This window comes from Perca fluviatilis, chromosome 12, assembly GCF_010015445.1.
Source record: "Perca fluviatilis chromosome 12, GENO_Pfluv_1.0, whole genome shotgun sequence".
Lineage (NCBI taxonomy): Eukaryota > Metazoa > Chordata > Actinopteri > Perciformes > Percidae > Perca > Perca fluviatilis.
Genome location: NC_053123.1, coordinates 13,536,675 through 13,557,061, shown reverse-complemented (window position 1 = coordinate 13,557,061; position 20,387 = coordinate 13,536,675). Strand labels below are relative to the sequence as shown.

At 39.4% G+C, this 20,387-nt stretch overlaps 1 protein-coding gene across 5 annotated transcripts in view; it reads right to left on the bottom strand.

The window, feature by feature from the left end:
- map2 (microtubule-associated protein 2) overlaps window positions 1–20,387 on the bottom strand; it is a 107,386-nt gene that overhangs the window by 63,438 nt on the left and 23,561 nt on the right. For all 5 annotated transcript variants that reach the window (XM_039819145.1, XM_039819147.1, XM_039819148.1 and 2 more), the window contains exon 2: window positions 5,422–5,474. The gene's annotated coding sequence lies outside the window, so the exon portion shown is untranslated. The remainder of the gene's footprint in view (window positions 1–5,421; window positions 5,475–20,387) is intronic.

Sequence of the window (20,387 nt, the reverse complement as noted above, 5' to 3'; positions counted from 1 at the left end):
GAAATGAATATAGTGGTGAAATAGCAGACAAAAAAAGCAATCAATTCTAGAATCTCGCGGCTTGGCTGCGGCTCATAGAGATTCGGCGTGTCCCCTTTTTTTTGTCTAGCCGTCACACATCCAGGTAGCGATGTGAGCGGGGGAGGGAGGGAGGGAGCCCGGTTTAGCCTACTGGAGAAGCCTGTCTCCTTCCCTTGCCCGGGGCCGGGGCACATCGCTACGGGCTGTAGCAGCGATGATGCCGAATCTCTAGATGAGCCGCAGCTGAGCCTCGCATGATTGAACCGTGCTTATAGTTAGATAAAGTTGTGGGGAAATGAGTGGTGAAATAGCAAACGGAAATTGTAAAAGGTTTCTAGTTGTTGCCTGCTGCTACTACGGCAAACTCCCGATCAAGATTCTAGAATTTCTGTTTGAACAGTTTGAATATGGGCAGATTTACAAAAATTCCGATAAGTTGTCGGATTTGGAAGCTCCAGCTGGCGGTGGCCGGGATCGCTTGCTTACCGGCGGCCAGTAATACTCACAGCAGCTGCTGTCAGCTGGAAGTGGTTTCAGACCCTCCCACCAGCCATTGGGCCACGCCTCCTCATTTAAATTGACACCTGTCACTTCTAAATGATAAGCTTAATGTTAAATCAAAATCTAAAAGGTGAATCTTAAAATGTCAATGTCAAATGTAAAACATAAAATTCAAAAGATAAAATGTCAAATTGAAAATTATAAAGGGGAAAGGCTAAAATAAAATAATTTCTTTTTTTCAATTTGAGATTTTAATCTAATTTAATTTAATTTTCCATTTAAGCTTTTCCATTTCACATTTAATTATGGCATGATTTTTCCTAGTAGCGTAGTAAAATAATACTATTTTTAATTAAAATAATACTATTTTTAATTTGATCTTGCTTCGTTTTCTTTTTGGACTTTCAATTTGAATTATGAATAAATATTCCCTCCATAGGATTCAGCCTCAGTCTACAAGAAACTGAGCTCTTTGGGCTCAGACTGTTTGCAAAAAAAAAATGAAAAACATGTTGCACACGTTATTATTTGGTTTGTATTGTTTCTATACAGTCATACTTATCAAGCTCTTGATTGAGACAAATATATATCTGCAAATATTGCATGCAAAAAAAAATTTCATAAATATTCTTGAGAGAAAAGAGCAAAGGACACCGAATAGCAGTCGGGTAGCCATGTGAGATGAAAACGAAACGAGACAAAGAGATGAAAAGAGATGCAGAGATGTGGTCAAGAAGAGAGAGACAGAAGGAAAGAAAATGAATGTCTAGCCTAAGGATTGGGGGGGGGAGTCTGGGCCATTACATCACTGCTGCAGTGGCTGACAACATGAACATTACTAACACACTCTCTCTCTCTCTCTCTCTCTACATGTACAGCCTACAGTAACTACCATTGGATAACATATGGTTATGACTGTCTCACTCTCTTTTGCCTTTTTATTGGGACTATTACTCAAAAATACAACTACATTTAACATTCAAACCGCAGAAAGGATAGAAGTCATATGAAACCTAAAGAGGACCTCTTAGACAAAGAAATGTAGAAACACTGTGAAATATTATTCTGATGTTATAAATTACATAAAAGAATGTTTAGTCACTAAACCTACAAGACATGCTCCAAGTCCTCATAGCAATACTGAAAGAATGTTATAGGAGGTTGGAAATAATAAATGAAGTGAACTAGCTCATGATTTGTGTTTATTTTTTAATAATTCAAAACTTGTTGATAGCATTTCTCACCCTCACACTGCTTACATTTTTAATGTGGTCCTGTTGAATAATATAACATTCCCTGACACTTTCATGACACAAAGAAATATAATAATCAATAACAATTTTCTTATTTAAGCTGTTATTTTGAATGCACACAGAAATAGATTTGGTATAATACAACACAAAAAACAAGGTGAAGGTTTCTTAGTTCTAAGATGCTGGGAGAAGTGTTTCCTCAAAGATTTATGTCCAGGACCTAAGGCAAATATAATTTGTTGGAGGCTGATGTTTCACATATAGTAAATAGCAATGTTTGTGTGTGTGGTAGATCCTTGATATTCATAGAAAGTACTGTATAGTGTATGAAATATACAAATGATATATATCCTCCCTATTTGCAGTGGCTTGTAATTTGTAATGGATCGAATAGCTGATATAGGAATTGGAGAAATGGCTACAACGTAGCTGGGTCAGGACCGCCTACCTTTCTGGTTCAGCCAGCAGTGTGATGGAGGGGTGAGGCGAAAAGGAGGAAAGAGAGGCTAAGAGAACAGGAGAAGGTCAAACAAACCTGCTGGGTAATGCCACTAACATTTTCCCTCATGAAGACAGCAGGGGAGAGAGAGACGGAGGGACGGCTTACATGTTTTAACATCAGATATTTTCATTGAGTTGGAATGTACACATTGTTGTTGAAACCTGACAAACAGCACCCTGCTAGGTGTGTGTGTGTGTGTGTGTGTGTGTGTGTGTGTGTGTGTGTGTGTGTGTGTGTGTGTGTGTGTGGGTGTGTGTGTGTGTGTGTGTGTGTGGGTGTGTGTGTGTGTGCGTAAAAGGGAGGGAGCAAGAGCAAAAGAGTGGGAGGGGGTGAAGGGCACCAAAGTATACAAAGGAGCTGAATGATCAATATCTAGAGTTATGAATATTTGAGAGTCATATGAAAAACTGCCAGTGAATACTGTCAGCTGTAGTCAGTTAGGACCATCTAAAAAGTAAATTAAATATAAGGAAAGCCTCATTGACATGCTGTCAGTGATGAGGAAACTGCTTAGAGCATGGATTTGAACACTTCTTGCACAGAGGACTGCTTTTATATTGACAATGTTGTTGTGCAGCGGCCAACGCTTTTGGATAGGGGTGGGTAGGGGAAAATAATTTAAGTCGAACGTGTGTATTATAAATCACTTTTTAGGCCTTTTATCTCCCCTACTACCCCCAAAAGAACTCTCAAGCATCAACCTTTTTTATTTTTTACCAATGAATTGCAACAGCATATGCATGACAGGGGGTGATGAGAAAAAAAAGGTAGTTACCGCACAAATTGCGTATTAAGTTATTATCAATCTGCTTTCTTCTGCTGAATCATATTACCAAAACTAAAGGCTCAAAACACCACCACAATAGCAGAAACTAGGGGAAATTTAAGTACCGTATTGGTCCGAATATAAGACTTTTTTTTTTCTTTCTCGAAATACGTACAAAACTTGCATAATCCATTTTATTTTAATGTTACAAACAGCTGGTCGAAATGGCAGAGTTTTAGACAGAGCCCCCACAACCGGCCGAAAGCACGGTAACATCATATGGTCGTCTTATATTCGGACCAATACGGTATTTACAAATCAGTTATTATATATTCTATATTCTGTTTTTTTAAAACAACTGCAGCCAAATGCATTTAAAATCTAGTGGCCCTAACCAGGACATACCAGTAATTCCAATTTCAGGAAACACAGCACCAGAGCACAACACAAGCCAACATTATTTTTTTTTACTTTTAGCATCTGTAACCCTATAAGTAAGTGAGTCATTTGATACAATGCTAATATAAAAAAATAGTGCTTAATAGAAATTTTAATTTAAAAAAATTAATAACTAGGGATGCTAATTTAGTTTTTGTTTTTCTAAATGACTGCCGAACCTCGTTAACCGATTATTTACTCTTAACCGGAAAGCAGGCAACTGAGACCCAGTTCACCCATTCGGGAGGCTCGGACATATTTTCCGCGTTCAGTTTCCACGGACAGCTGCAGACTTGTACCGGTGGCGCAGCCACGATGTCACGTGCGTTGCACACATGCAGCTAGTTTCTGAAGAGTGGAACCTCAAGTCCACGGTGGAACGTTTGTCTGAGCCTGCTTAGCTGCAAGGTTGTCAGATGTGTGTCTGCATGGCATACTCTGTATGTAGGACGGTCGACGGTCAGTCCTCATCGATATAGTGGCATGTATCACGTAGCTCTCCGCTGTGAGCAACAGCCCAGCAGTCGGTCGTGAGAGTCACGAAAAAAAGCTTAATAAGCAACTTTAACTATTAGTCAAGAAATATATTGTATGGGCTACTTTTTTTTATACCATGCAACAAACTTTTTTTATTGTTTATATTGTATTTTTTATTTTTAAAATAATATTGTTTTTAACTGTTAACAAACCTAAAACTAACTAAAAGAGCAATAAGCACTGATATATTATACAGTTTTAATTTCAACATACTGGGTACTATATCAACTTTCAAAATAAATCAAGTAAGAACGCATCAGCAAACACTAGCATAACCTCACCTACACAAAACTCCTAAGAATTTTTTTTTCTAAATGTCATTTGGCTTGCATCCATTGATTTGCATTTGCCTCCCCACCATTTCATGCTGGTCAGAGAAAATGTAACTAACTTGTTTGAGTTTGTAGTTTTACATGGGGGCAGCTGATGACAGCCATAGCCGCTCAACCATATGGACCAGCAAACCAAAACAATGGTCTGCAGAGAGCTGTGGAGTTAGATCTTAATTCTCGGCAGTATCAGCACCCCTTTCACATTACAGGGCTAGGGTAATCTACAAATAAATATGGTTAATTACATTTTAGTCCAAAGAAGATTACCTGCTTATTTTTGTGAAATCACAGGGACAACATATCAAAAGGCAAAAGATCTAACGTCGGTAGTCTTTCTCTGGATGGTCTGCTGGACAATTTGTACTTGACCGTTTTGTCACTTCCAATTGGCAGAGAGGTGACCAGACTGGACACCAGAAATACATTTTGGACAAAAGTGTAATATAGTCAGGCTACGGTCGCTTTCCACTCTGCACTTGAACCATGAGAAAATTAAACTGCTCAACAGAATAACAGTCTGGAGTGTCTAGACATGTCCACACAAACACAGACATACACACACACAGACATACACACACACACACACTAATAAAGCCTGATGTTTTCACACATTCATGGACACTCGACAAAAATGAGTATACCAATGTAAAATAGAAATGCATATGCTTGGGGTTTTGGATTATTAATTAAAAAAACATACAAAAAAACCAATTCAGTTACACACACACACACACACACACACACACACACACACACACACACACACACACACACACACACACACACACACACACACACACACACACACACACACACACACACACACACACACACACACATCCCCCAGCATGACAAGGTGACAGAGATAGACAGAAAAGCATACGGGACAAAAGAGAGATGCATCTGTTTTTTATCTCCTACAGTAAAATTACAATTGCGTCTATATGAAACCGGCACGGTGACGCAGCATCTTTGCAGTAGTACCCAAAGGCATATGGAAGAAAGAGAGAGAGAGGGACAGAGGGTGAAATGCCAAAACAAAGAGAGAGGGGGAGATATTGAGAGACTCACCTGGCTAGATGGGATGTTGTCCACGGCTCAGAATAAAAGCTAACATCCGAGACCTAAGAGGGTGAGAGGATAAGGGGAAAGAACAGTAGTGATGGAGAGAGAGAGAGAGAGAGAGAGAGAGAGAGAGAGAGAGAGAGAGAGAGAGAGAGAGAGAGAGATTAGATTTGGCTGCCAGTACTTTGGGAGTGCAGTGGCAGGTGGCACCTTGGTTAACACACACACACACACAAACACACACTGTCCGTATATCTTCGAGACAGATGGAAGTAAGGGGTAGAGGGAGGGAGATGTGAGAAAGTAGCTAGAAGTGGAGCTGAGGTGAGAGAGTATGACTGAGAGTAGTTTCCAATCAGTTGTGGATCTAACGGAAGCCCTGTGCTATCGCCCAGCTGGGCATAGCAGAGTACACAGGAGAGACAGAGGAAGAGATAAAGTGACAGCAAGAAAGGGAGCGCTTACCAGTGTATGTATGTATATGTGTTTGTGTCTGTGTGTGTGTGTGCTTGTTGATGCCACATGTGCAGCGTCTATTCGACAGCATCCACAACAACTAAGATGCTTCTCTTCGCCTCAAACTCACACAGTTGAAAGCTGCATGAAATAGTAGACAAAACCATGCAGCTCCATTTAACAGATACACACGAGCAGAGACACACTAGTTGGCTTTAGTCCAACAGCAACACAGTCTGAACATACTAATACTTGTAGACACTGCAGGCCACTGTGGGCATTTCAGCAAGAGTGCAATGAGTTCATGTAAATTTAAATGGCACTGAACGAGTAATAGACTACACAAATCATCCATGTCAAAAATAATGAGCAAACATTTCCATGTCCTTTCCCATTATCAATTTGGACAGCAAAGTGATTTTTTTTCTTTCTCTTACTTAATCCTGAGGGTTAGGGTAAGATAGTAGCACTCCAGGGAAAGCTGAGACTCTATCGCTCTATCATATCCTGAATTAACCCTTACACCTTGGGGGTATTGTTGCCATTTTGCCAAAAACACCCAAACTGATAAACAAATGGCTAAACTCACTGTGGAGGGTCTAGGGCACTCAAATGTGAGACTTGACATGTAAGCTGTTCCAGTATAGTTGTGTGGTGTTGGGCAGCAGACATGGATAATGTATTTGTCATATTCATAGGTAAGTTGTATTGAAGAAAATAATCAGTAATCATTTTAGGAATTTATAAAAACAAACAAAATACATCTATAGATATCCCCCCCTCCCCCAAACTGCTGACTCAGAGTCGACTTAGACAAATGTTGATTCAGGTAAAGCCCAACTAAGGTCCTTTCATTGAACTCATCACACTGTTGTAAACAGCGAGGACATTAACCTCTGGGAAAACCTCATCTTAAACACTTGCAATCTCATTCTTCAAGTCATCACACAAAGCCTAAATACTGTGCATTGTCTTTGTGTCCAACATGGCATCATGACTTTGCGTAAACATACACGGCACTTTCCTAAAGCCAAATGGCGTGTTGTACGCATTTTGAGCTATCCACGTGTATGTCTGCGCTGTATACAGCGGATGTAAGCATACACACCACGTGGCGTCGCTATCGCAAGAACAAAGTCACGCGTGTGTAAAACCCCAAAAAAAGAAAAAAAAGACTTGGTTTAGGAAAAGAACATTGGGAAAGGCTTTAGTAACACAAAAAACCCCTGACAAAAACACGACGGTGACCAACGTCACACGCTTAGGAAAACAATAAACGGTTGGGTTTAGAAAAGAAACATTGGGGAAGGCTTAAAAAAAAAAAAAAAAAACACACGTGGGACACGATCCCAACTCTCCTGGGTGAAAGTCCTGTGTTTTACCCATCCACCACCCCAAGCAACCGCCTTTCATACTACTCCGTACGGTAAAAATTCACACGTAATGTAGGTCAATGGCGGCCGAACGGCGTTGATAAACACGCTAAAAAGCGATTATGCGTCTTGATAACAAGCCAAAATGGCATACAAATTGGCGTATCATGCATACGCCACTTTATGAGATTAGTCTGTTGGGTCGGAAATGTCTTGAAACTGGACTCCCTGCTCTTCTCAGTGGTTCCTGGTATCCACATTCCCACACAAACACAGCCCCTTGTTTTTAGTTTTTTTTAACATAGAGCTATTTTCATTCTAAGCACATGTTGTCTACTTTCCCAATCTTGTACCCCTGAAGAGAAAGGACAATAGGTTTAGATGAAATGCCACATAGGACCAGCAGGTGGAGCACATAAAAACAGCCAAGAGGACTCTGTGGGTCTCAGGTATATAAAGCATTAATTATGTCCAGCCTTTACACTGCTGGTGTAAACAGCTGTAACACTAAATATAGAAACATATCTGTTCTGTCAGAAGGCACAACTCAAACATACAGAGAATGATGCAGGGAAGAGAGGTGAAGAAAAGACTGAAGAATGCAGCTTTTCTCCTTCATCTGAGCACGGTATATTTGTTGTCCCCAAGAAGATATTTTTTAAAATGTTGTTTTACTTTTATCAGCCTTATCAATTTGTTCTAGAACTCAAATTGTTAGTTGATTACTCATTAAGTCGATCAACAGAAAAATGATCAGTTGTTGCAGTTTTAGTTATTACTTGCCTTTGTAATGCATCTTAATGCCCAGTCAACCAGTAAGTAAGTAAGTAAGTAAGTAAGCTTGTCTGTGCTTGTTTCACAGCTTCATCAGACTAATGCCACTCTCTATCTGATCAAAATGAAGACAGCTTTTCAGGAACACAACAGTTCCTAGGGCTTTGCACCATTATCGCACAGTGTCTGTATGAATTTCCATCTTAATTTAAAATGTCTTGAAATTAGTAACCTTTTACCCTTAATGTGTAGTGGTTCCAACAAGAAAATTCTCTCAGGAGTGGGATTTCATGCTGGGCATTTTCTTGTTTCCGAAGGCTAAGGTTTGAAAAAAAGAACAAAGCATTAGTAAAAGCTTGTCAATTTAATTGAATGCCTTGCTGTAGTAAGATCACACTATTGGTATATGAACCCGTCCAACACAACATGCTCTTCGTGAGACAGAACAGCTTATAGCAAACATCCATACAAATAACAGTGCATGTGTATATTCTAACTTGATTGCCCTTTGCATTTTACTCCTGACGGATGGGAACTAACAAGTCATCAGAGACCTCAGCGGGCTGTCGTGCTTAGCTTCCTGTCTGCCCTGCTGTTATAAACACAAACTATTATTAATCTGATCAAATGGTGTTTGACAAAGTCGCTGGATTCCACACATGACACAGCTGATGATTAACCCCTGAACCTGCTCAATGTGTCAGAGAAATTACATCGGCTGTATAAAAAGTGGAATTTGTTTCAGCAGGTAGTGCCGAATAGGTGAATAGATACAACCAGATGACATTGGATCTACAGTCATGCTGTGACGACACAAGTGGTAATTAACAGTATTCTGGTGACATGAATACACCTAGAAATACATTTGAAATTATAGGTATGCAAAATCTATATATATATATTTTTTTAACCACATATATACAGTACATTTCCAATAGAGGGAAGCAATGGCGGTAACATTACACCATGTGTACCCATTGCTCCACTATTTTGGGAGACTGTTTTTGTTGCCCCAACAGCGCCCCGGAAGAGCTCAGTGGAGCTCTTTGCTTGACGGGATTGGACCGTACAGCCAAAACAACATGGAAGAAAGTCTAATCCTTGCTCTGTCTGGGCATTGCTGCCTTTATGACCTAATAGCAGACAGTTATCACGACTAAAATTAAAGTGTTTGTTAAAAAAAAAAAAATCTGAAAAAAGTTAAATTAATAGAAAGATTGTATTTATAGAAAAAAAAAAGGAATACATATTTTCTGACGGTGCTCCAGTTATCCACTTATCTACTTGCAGTTCTACTGATAGTCTGGTGTTTTGAAAAATCAAACAGAATCTGATGAGTGAAGTTGCAAATGCAGCGTAACACATTTGTTTATCAGCATTTTTATTTTTCTGTGCATGATTTTCCTACACAGATTCTGCCCTTGTAGGGACCTCCTAGCTATGACATTACTGTAATTCAGCATCAAGCCAAAGCCCAGAGAGTCAAACACGAGTTATGACAAAGGAAATCAGAAGTTGTCTTTGAGACTAAAATAAGCTGGTGAGACACTAAATGCCAAACGACAGGTTTGTAATTGTGGCGTTGAGTTGATGACGGTTAGATATTTTTCAACCTGGAAGAAAATAAAATGATCTACTTGGGACAGGTGTATTTATCGAAAGGAAACTCATGGAATTAAACTCTGATATGATGAGATTAGATTTAAGCAACTTAATGAAAAAAGAAAGAAAGAAAAGAAGAAAAAAAGAAAGAACAAAAGAAAAAAGACAGATGTGAAAACTTGATCCAGTTTATGTTTGTGTATGCAAAATCCCTGAAATGAGATTCGGAAATCTAATTATCCGCTATCGCCAGGGGACATCAACATTCAGAGGAAACTCCTCAAAGTGTTGGGTCTTCTGGAGGTGTCATTGGCACTTAAAAGGAGGAGTTCATTTATTATGCAACATTTTAGCCCACTTTTTTTCTAAATCGTCGTAGATAAGTTTCCACGAAGTATAGTTTTGTCTCTACCTGTGCTTTGGTAAAACAGAAACAGACTCTGCCCTCGTAGAAAAGCAGCTAAAGCTCATTATGCCAAGAGGATATACACTCCAGGAGGCAGCAGGACAAAACAAGCACGCAGTACTTGGGGTGGGGGATGATTCTGGGAGAAATAGAGAAACTGAAAAAAAGTTTATTAATCTTAAATGTATTAGTCTAATAATCTCTGTTTTTCTGTCTGAAGTACCCTGAACTCTAACTTTCCTTTCTCTCCCTCGGCAATACACATGAGACAAATCCCATTTGGTTGTCATCATGGGGAGGGTGATAGCAGATTATTCAGTATTCAGACTGATCTCATAAAGTGGCGTATGTATGACACGCCAATTCGTATGCCTTTTTAGCGTGTTTATGAACGCCGTTTGGCCTCCATTGACCTACATTACGTGTGAATTAGCGCCGTAGCGAGTAGTATGAAAGGACGGAAGTTCGCGGAGGGAGGTTGGTTGGGGTGGTGGATGGGTAAAACACAAGACTTTCACCTAGAAGAGCCGCATCCCGCGTGTGACATTTATCAACCGTTTTTTTAAATTTAATTTAATTAAATTTATTTTTTAAGCCTTCCCCAATGTTTCTTTCCTAAACCCAACCATTTATTGTTTTCCTAAGCGTGTGACATTGGTCACCGTCATGTTTTTGTCGTTTTTTTGTCGTTTATTTGTGTTACTAAAGCCTTTCCCAATGTTCTATTTGTTTTACATGCGTGTGACGTTCTCACTATAGCACGGCACGTGGTGTGTATGTTTACATCCGCTGTACTGTATACAGCGTAGACATACACGTGGATAGCTCAAAAATGCTATCAAAAACGCCACTTTCCTAAAGCCAAGTGGCGTGTATGTTTACGCAAAGTCATGATGCCATGTTGCAGTATTAACCTTGCTTCATCATGTGATGGGTCTTCCTTCTTTCATTTTCAACTGGATTTCTCCTTTAATCTGTTTGGGGATCTGAGTATTGTAAGAACCAAAGCAAGGCAGAAGCATAAAGATGAGTCAGATGTTGGTATTGTAATGACACCAAACTGAAATAAAAGACAAAAAAAAAAGTGGCCCTTTAATTAATTAGTCAATCAACAAATAGTTAGTCTGCAACTATTTTGATAATTGATTTATTGTTTGAGCCATTTTTCAAGCAAAGATGCCAAATTGCTGCTTTTGTCTGTTCCGTCCTTTGAATATTTTATCCTTTGAAGACATTTCAAGACCTCACCTTGGACCACTGTTTCAGGCTTTTTTCAGATATTTCATTGGCAAAGCAATTCATCGGTTAGCCTAATCGAGTAAAGAATTGTGAGATTAATTGACTGTACCTTCTGTTCAACAATATGTGCCTTCAAAAATCCATACCAACCCTGATGAAGTATATATAGTAATATTCCTCAGGTTGTTTATTTAGGCTGGCTGCCAGTGTAATTCGCACCCATGAAATAAACACACATACCTGTGCTGTGCTAAGTGATGTAAAGGAGGTGTCAAGGCAAGCTCTCCTGTTTTTACACAAGTGTGAAATATGTTTTCTCAGCACCAATTTTAGATCAGGTCATAAATAAAAGGGAGAGAATGTACTGAACACCGAACTGAACTGAGAACCACAGGATGCCGCTAACACACAAGCTGCAAGAAGTAAGTTACACTGCCCCTCTGAATGTACTTTCACAGCGATCATATCTCATTCCGTTCGCTGTTCAACTCTCTACTTCAGGCTGCGGCCGACAGTACACATGGCGGATCATTTGTTCGTGACAGTCTTTATGCTGATTTGGGGACAATGACATAGCTGGATAGCTAGCTGGATGAACTAAAAATATCTCCCGTTGCCAAGCGTGGCAAGTTGTATCCAAGGTCTGTCCTATTTACTGGAGCAATGAACAATGTTTGTATTTGTTTATGGTCGCCATTGTATTCTCCAATTATTTTTTTTTAGCTTTGTCTAATGGAAAGTAGCTTGTAGCGCGCACGCTATCTACGGAGGCCCGTGCCACGGTGCCACGCGCCAGTATAACTGAAGCTTTATCGTATGAAATAAATAAAACAATCCTGATAATGGACACCTCGTCGGGCATTACATACTTTTCAATAAAGACCCATATATTAATTATTTTAGTAAAATTTTGTCTACAACTTTTCCTTTTACTGGGGTATCTGTCTCCATGCTGGTGTTATAGGGAGCAACACTGTAATGGTTAAACAAACTCAAGTCCAAACTGTTTGAATCCTGAGTGTTTTCATGCATGAATTCTCCGAATCACAGCCACATACAGTATATGCCTCTTGGTCTGTACGGTTGCCTCTGTTCTACAGTTTGTGTGCATGTGTGTTTCCATTTGACAAGAAGCCAGCTAGTTGGCTGCTCCCAGGCCTCTGTGGTTGGTTCTGAACCCACATCAGTTGCTCTTCGGATGGGTGGGGTTTGAGAGATGCTGCCTTGAACTGTTCAGCTGGAGCACACGCACAGTCCACATTGAAAATAACTGCTATCACTGTGATGATGTTGTTTTAAACAAGAGCGTTTGTTAATTAGTTTCAATTAGATGGGGTCTTAATTAGTGTGTGGATGTAAATTCCAATGTGATAGCTTGGAAAATACAGTTATATCTGGAACCGTCGGAGAGGTCTATCTCTGACACAATGGACATGATATAGTTTGAGTTATTGTGGCGCCAATTACTATAGACAATAACTTTCATCGTTTTTTTGCTAGTAACATCAGTTTCAAGGGTAAAGTATAGTGGGTATATATATAGAGAGAGAGAGAGAGAGAGAGAGAGAGAGAGAGAGAGAAGCCCGGGTCATGAGCCCCCTCTATTGGCTGAAGTGTTAAAAAGGGGAAAAAGCTGTTGCTCATATTGTTGCTAAGAAGGTACTTGTCTGTAATGCCTAACAAGTAAAAAAACAGGTTCAATTATCTCAACACTTATTCAAAACAACACACACAACAAATAAGAGTTCATTAAAGTCTACAAAGTGAAACCATTAGTTTGTACCGTCTTTCATTTTTACTAAATTATATTTTTGCAATGAAATAAACATTTTAAATGTGCTCATAGCTGGGTCTCATCATCCAGCCAGTTAGTATTTATATCAAACCCCAATGAGACAGTATTGTTTCTATTTAGCATACAACCCTTAATTTAGCATCCACTGCCCTAGTTCAACATTTTGTCCTCTATTCCTATTTGACTGTAATTTCTTAACGTTTTGGTGGACTACTGTAGCTGTTTTATTTCAAACCACAACCCTGCAATCCAATACCCAACATTTGTCCGAAGGGAAAAAAAAACATTAATAATTATGTAAATAATGGTGTGAAAAGAAATACAGTTAGAGTGCCAATGGCAGTTTAAAGGAGCTATATGAAAGGAAAATACACACCACCATTCAAAAGAACACTTGTCTTCCTCATTTTGTTGCTGCAATGTAGTGAAACACTATATGGATCATGTTATCGCAGTAAAAACTGCATCCACAATGCATATTGTGTGAATGTGCATGTTTTAGAAGGATAAAACATCCTACTGAAGCACTGTGGCTCTTTCAGACAAGTGTTTCCTCCACAGTCGACCAAAATAACCCCTAATTTCCATTCCTAAATGGAAACAGAGAAAAAGAAATCAACTGGGGGATTAGAAAGGAGAGAAAGAGAGCAATACTCTGAACACAACCTTTTTTACTCCAAATTATGGAAGTGAATTTCCTGTCCCTGCTCTTTTCCTGTTCAATGCATTTCATTTATTTGCCATTTAAAAAAAAGAAAAGGAAGAGTAAAAGTAATAACGAAGGCTTCACACACATTAAAGAATAAATGACCTTGCTTAAATTAGAGTTTTCCTTCTCTCTCTTCTTTTTGCCTGTCACCACTGTTATCTCTCCCTTAAATTGTCCCTTTCTCTCTCTCTGTCTCAGCGGCATTTCTCAACAGCCACAGTGAAAAAGAATCCACCAGTATCGTCAAATAAAATGCTCGCCCTGTCGCCATCAGACTTGTACAGCTTCAGATGGTGGTGCTCTTTACAACAGAGCAAGTGTTTTCACAGCTTCTTTATGAGGTAGCGTGGGATGCAATATAAACAGCACCACTCAATTATACTACCAGCAAGCTAATGAACACTCCCTGGTCTGTAATCTCGCACAAACACACCAGCGCACACTTACCTATAGTACAGTCCAAGCACACACACATGCACAAACACTCACTAGCAGACTCATATGGACAGCTTATGTTTGCTGTTGTTCGAGTGTAGGTGGTTACAGCTTTCACTGCCACAGTAAAATTGGTGGCAAGAACAATCTTCAGAACGGTGTTCACATTTTTTTGGTTTTAAAGAGCACTAATGCTTATAGTGTGTCCCTTACGGAGAGATTGGACAGTTTATTCTGGATAATAAATTCCATTTTGCTGTGCTTTGATATAACAAATGCATAAGCACCTCAAGTCCATGACTGTGCAGTTTACCAAATATAGCCTACTGTACTGTATATGTAATATTGCTTTCTTAAAGGAAAACGTTAGCCCAACAATGATTCAGAAAATGTCTGAATACATTTATATAGAGCCTTACCGATCTTTTTTAGGAATCAATGGAAAATGCGATGAGAAAATAAAAGCAGAGTCTGCTTTGATCGATTTTTTTTGTAATCTTATGGCAAAAAGCATACCATCCAAATATGAAGCAATAAGAAACAGGGTGAAAGGAGGAATACCTTATCAGGTGCTCTGGTAGGACCTGGCAATGAATGCAAATTGTAGAATGTCAATATGCGCATTTTAGCAAGTTAAAATAGCTACAATTAATATGTAAACATGTATGTCAACTGGATGTTAATATAGATCTAATGCTAGGCAAATAAAAAGCAAACATAGAGTGAGGTGTGCATAAGGTCCATGCAAAACACTTCACACTAAAATGTGCTTCCTACAACTAAAAGGTGTCCTGTGTGATCACAGCCTTAATATCACTTCTGTCCTATAGGCTTTATATTACAGCAAAGATCATTTTAGCAGTAAGACATTATTGACAAAACTGTGCTGACACTTTTGAATGTAGTCCAGTATTGTGGTTAGTGAATCCTACGTTAAATACCATATGGGACTCACTGCAAAGCCAGTAATATGGGCCTCTTGGGCAGTGTGTGTGTGTGTGTGTGTGTGTGTGTGTTTGTGTGTGTGTGTGTGTACAGTATCACTATCACAGAGACAACTATCAGGGGAGCAGTGAAACAGTGAGCCACAGCAGCGAGCAACACAACCACTGTTGAATGAATAAACAACCCCAGGCAGGAAGCCCTGCTCAAGCGTGTGGGTCAGGTTGTTTTTTTGGTAAAATCTCAATGTTAACCTCAGGGCGACAGCACACATTTACTGATATCAACATTTTGTTTTTTTATATTATTTTCAAAATCTCATATCTATGACAGTGTAGCAATTAAAATGAATTCATTTCATAATTTGTAGTATATGTATTAATGCATTTACTTTTAGGCTTTCGTAATGTAATTTCAATTAGGAATAACTAGTTTCTGGATATGAAGAACTGATGAAAAAGAGGTTAGGCTATTCTCCATCTGAGGTGAAAAATGGTAGAATAACGGGATGAGCCCGGTCATTGGTTTGTAGCATAACCCATATGACAAAATGTACTTGCATGGTGAAGCAAAAAGCAGGCAGGACAGAAAATAGTGCAGGTAGGTTTGTAAGAATAAACTGCTCGACGCTGGAAACTGGGAACTAGCATGGCTAGCAGGCTCACCGCAGCATTTCACAACTTCTATTCTATTATACAACACGTCATTGTCATTAGCCTCTATCGTTGGCCATGCACTCACTGAGCAGGAACCCTTCTTCTCAGCTACTGTATTTGCATTTGTCATGCAGTTAAAGTGTATAAACAATCAATATTTCCTGAATAATAGGTCAATCCCATTAATTCACTCAAATTTGAATTGATTGAACTCAGATTGCAAAAGGTGAATGAGGCAGGAACAAAAGATACACAACTTGCCCCCTTCCTCATAGGCCATTTTTATGGCAGACATTTTGTCATGCCACAGTATGAATAGCACAAGTGTAAAAAATAAAATGAATGATGGCTGGATTTCATTTAGCTGCTTCGGTTTCAGAGTTGTACATGCTGCCTCACTGTCACACTGTCATGACTCTCCATCTATATGTTCAGTATGTTGGAAACACTCGTAATTTGCTGCTGCCACTGTGCTTTGTGAAATTTGGGATGTAAGGAACAATACATCCAGTTATGTTGACCAATAAATGATCCCCCCTGTCTCAATTCAATTTAGGCCTCACTGTTAACTGTGAACAATATTGCCAATGCAGCTTTTTGCACATTTGCACGGAAATATATCTGTCTGTAAGGTTTCAATAAAAACAGACACAATATCTATTGTATTCACAGCTGATATATCATAGAAACATACATTCTGGGGTTGAATGTGTGGCTATGTGTTCATAATTATGTGTTTTGCATTCAAATATGTGTTTTCGAGGTGCTGGTTGGCTCGAGGGAGTGGGGAGGGTTGCTGTGGGTGGTGATGAGCAGCTGCACTGTTTCCACAGCAACGCCCTAACTCAGTCAGTCTCCATGGCAACTGATAACAGCATTAGCTGATTCAGCCAAAGTGAAGGTTCTTACCACAGGGAAGAAAATGCACACAAAAAAAAAGAATTTGTAAATGGCTGGTGGTGGCGTGGACTCCTCTAAAGCCACTGGACCAAATGTGTAAGGGACAAAGCAAAACAATGACTTTTGACAAATGACCTTTTGTTAATGACCTGTTAAACATAGATTTTCAAAATGTAATCTTAAAGCACACGGTCAGTTTAATTTGCAGACAATGAACTCTGGATCCAAACCGTCTTAAGGTGTGTTCTGACTGAACCCACAGCAAAGTTTCATGTTGACTGTGTTCATTCACCACAAATAGCAAACGTACGGACTATACAGACATTAGCAAGAGCTAGCTTGCAACGAAAGCACTGTATGTTTGCGTGACTCTGACTGATCTCAGAATTAGCTGGAAATCATAAGTGGAGGCTTCGATTGAGTGAAAATTATTTTGCTGCCTCAGTTTTCGCCTCATTTGCAGGTTAATTCAAGTCCACTCACATCTTTGCATTAAAGTGAAATCACATTTAGTCATCCTTTTTGCAGTCTAAAATGATATAATTGTGAAAAAAGGGGACAATATCAGAAGTGCTCCCTTTTGTCTCAGCCGACTGGAGGGGCGTGTTCAATGTCTTGTTTGATTGACAGCAATAGGGAACGAGGGACAAAGTAAACAAACCTGCGCTCTAGCTACAATACAAGTCATGGGCAGACAGCGTGTTGTTAGCAGTGATTTTAAAGAGTAAGAACCACACCAGCATCTAACCGGACTGAAGTGACATTTGCAGGTGCATTGTTGTTGTTAATGTGCTGCAGCTGAGCAGTTACTACAATAACATGGGAAGCATTTGGGGCCAAACACAGTCTACAACCCAACAATATATATAGAATTTCAAAGAATCAATATGCAGTGATCAAAGACAATGAAGCGTAACTTCAACAAAGGGTTGCAGAACCTTTACCCTTGCACCATGAAATATGACCCAATTAGCACAAACACAACCCACATCAGGTGAAAACAATAACTTGACCTTGGTTTTAATATTCCTTAATATTCCCTCGCGCCACATTTATCATCGCAAAGAAAACAAGGAGGAGGGACTAGGTGGGATGGGGGTGAGGTTATGAGCAAATGAGCAAATGAGGGGAACGCAGGCGGCGTAGCATTGCTACTGTCAAAGACCAGTGACAATCAGGTAAATAAATGCAGATTTTTTTATGACACACTACTGCAGGTTTGAGGTTGACTATAGGTCAGTTTTATAAGGATTTCATAAAACAACTGATACTGATGACTCAGCTGATGACTTAGCTATGTTGCTCAGGATTCTGTCTCCCCGTTTGTCTCACAATTGTTTAACCAATCAAATAAACAATCCACAACATTCAGTTATATTATGGAGTCATCTTTTTTTTTCTAGCTGCTTGGACATTGAAGGGATGGCCGGATGGTAGTAGAATACATAAAAATGGTCCAAATAGCTACTGTATGCTCACCATTTCATGGTCGCCTTCCAAACCGTAGATAAAGTAGAACTAAAGTCTAACCGTCCCACCTCTACCCCATTAAAAGATAATTACTGCTGTACCAATTTGGCACCATGTTTTCGCTTGTTTGTCCAGTAGAGCCATAGAAAACAACTTAACTTTGATTGTCTTTACTGTCAATAAAAATGACTACATACATGTTTATCAGCTTGTCAGTCATCATGGGTTTCCTACTTTAATCCTCTTTGTGTCTATGTAACAAATGCAAACCGCCCAATAGTGAGCCATTTTTATTGATGTTATCTCCACATCACAATTGGATCACTAGCGCCAGGAGGACATGGAAGCAAAAGGAAAGAGCAGGCAGTGTACAAACACTTCCTTCATCCCTCCCCTCATCCCTCTAGCCCCTGCTGATGAAAACAAGAAAAAAGGCACATAAACTCATGTGCTGCAACACATTAGAACACTGCAATGTGCAAATCAAAGAGAAGATGTGCCTGCTGACAAGAGGCAAATGGATTGGAGACTGTAAGAGACCAACAGGCTGTAATGTTTTTGTGTGCATGTGTGAGGACGGCAGGTGGTTTACCATAATGGCTTCCACTGGGAGAATTCAACAAAGCTCGATATACTATTTTAGCAGCAGTAGTGAGCCTAATTGTGTTGGTCTGACTAGTATCAATCATGACTATTCAAAGTGTGTTGGGGCTTAACAGAGTAAGTCTGACCTCATCAGACTGAAAGTAGACAGTTGGGGGTGTATCCTGGCTAGCTGGAGCAAGCAGAGATAAGTAGGGGCCAGAAGAATGTGATCATGGCAGGTAAGGTCACATTTTTATAGTTTAAGAATAACCTTTATTTATTTGCCAATACTTAATATATATAATAGTAAATCATGTAAATCAAATACACTTTTTGTCAAATTCAGCGAATATATAATCACGATCACCTAGCTCTCTATTTTCAGTGTTTCTGTGTGTGTGTGTGTGTGTGGTTGTATTTGTTTGGCAGTTGAGTTCAAATATCAACAATCTTTGCGCAGCATCGCTTACTGCAACTTTAAACCAATAAGCAAAACAAAATGATGGATTATTTCCACACGTCTGAAAGAAGACATGTTATGGAAGCCAACTAGTCCAAAATATCAAAAGTGCATTGCATGAAAAAAGTATGTTTTTGCCTGGCCTTAACTTTAACATCTTACACAACGACCTGCACTTTTCTCCTTACCTCTTTCCAACCTTGAATATCTCACTGTACTGTAGGTGTGACAAACCTTTGCAGTGCCATGCTCATAGTTACAGTATTAGATTTGTGTGTGTATGTGTGTGTGTGTGTGTGTGTGTGTGTGTGTGTGTGTGCACTGCATGCGTGCGTGCGTGCGTGCACTGCATGCGTGCGTACGACCTGCCAGTAGAATAATCCCATCCTCTGTTCGGCTAGTGTAATCCTGTAATTTCCTCCAGTAGGGAGGTTTCCACTCACACTTAATCATATATAAACCAGCCCTAATACTGGTAATCTAATAATCACTGTATTGATTGTGCTGCTCTGTGTGCAGGTTCTTTTGTGTGCCTTACTTTTAGTAACCTTTATGGTTTTCATTGTGAGATATTATGTTAAGACAGGTGAAAGGTGAAGTCAGTAGAGGCAGAGAGAGACGATGGATGACTGGGTTATAAATATATTATCTTAATAAAATTTCATGATCAAGCCCTTTTACTTTTTGTTGTGCAACTCTCCCTGAACCTGCCTTGTTTAACTGTAATCCAATTCTTTATTTATGTATATTTTGCCATACATATTTAGATTATAGGCAGAGGGAGATGGAGTTGCATTCCTTACTCCAAATGTGCGCAAAACAGTTTGGACAATATAAATATAAATATAAAAAGCGAACCGTATGCAGGTGCGGGGATGGAGCTTCAGGGCTTCACAGCTCTGTTAAGCATGTCTTCACAGCGGGCTACCGGTGATTTTTACGCCTATTTGGAAATGAATACAGCTATAGCCAGCTGACAGCTGGATATAGCCTCCTAACCTTACAACTGAACTTTTCTCCATTTTCCTCAACGAGCACGAATGGATCTCCTACAGGTCAGTAACATCGTCACTCTGCCAACTCCTATTATAAGTTTGCCAACTTATTTCTAACACTAATAATGTAAATCCTTGCTTTAACGTTACTTAATAAGATGCTGGGTCTATTGTT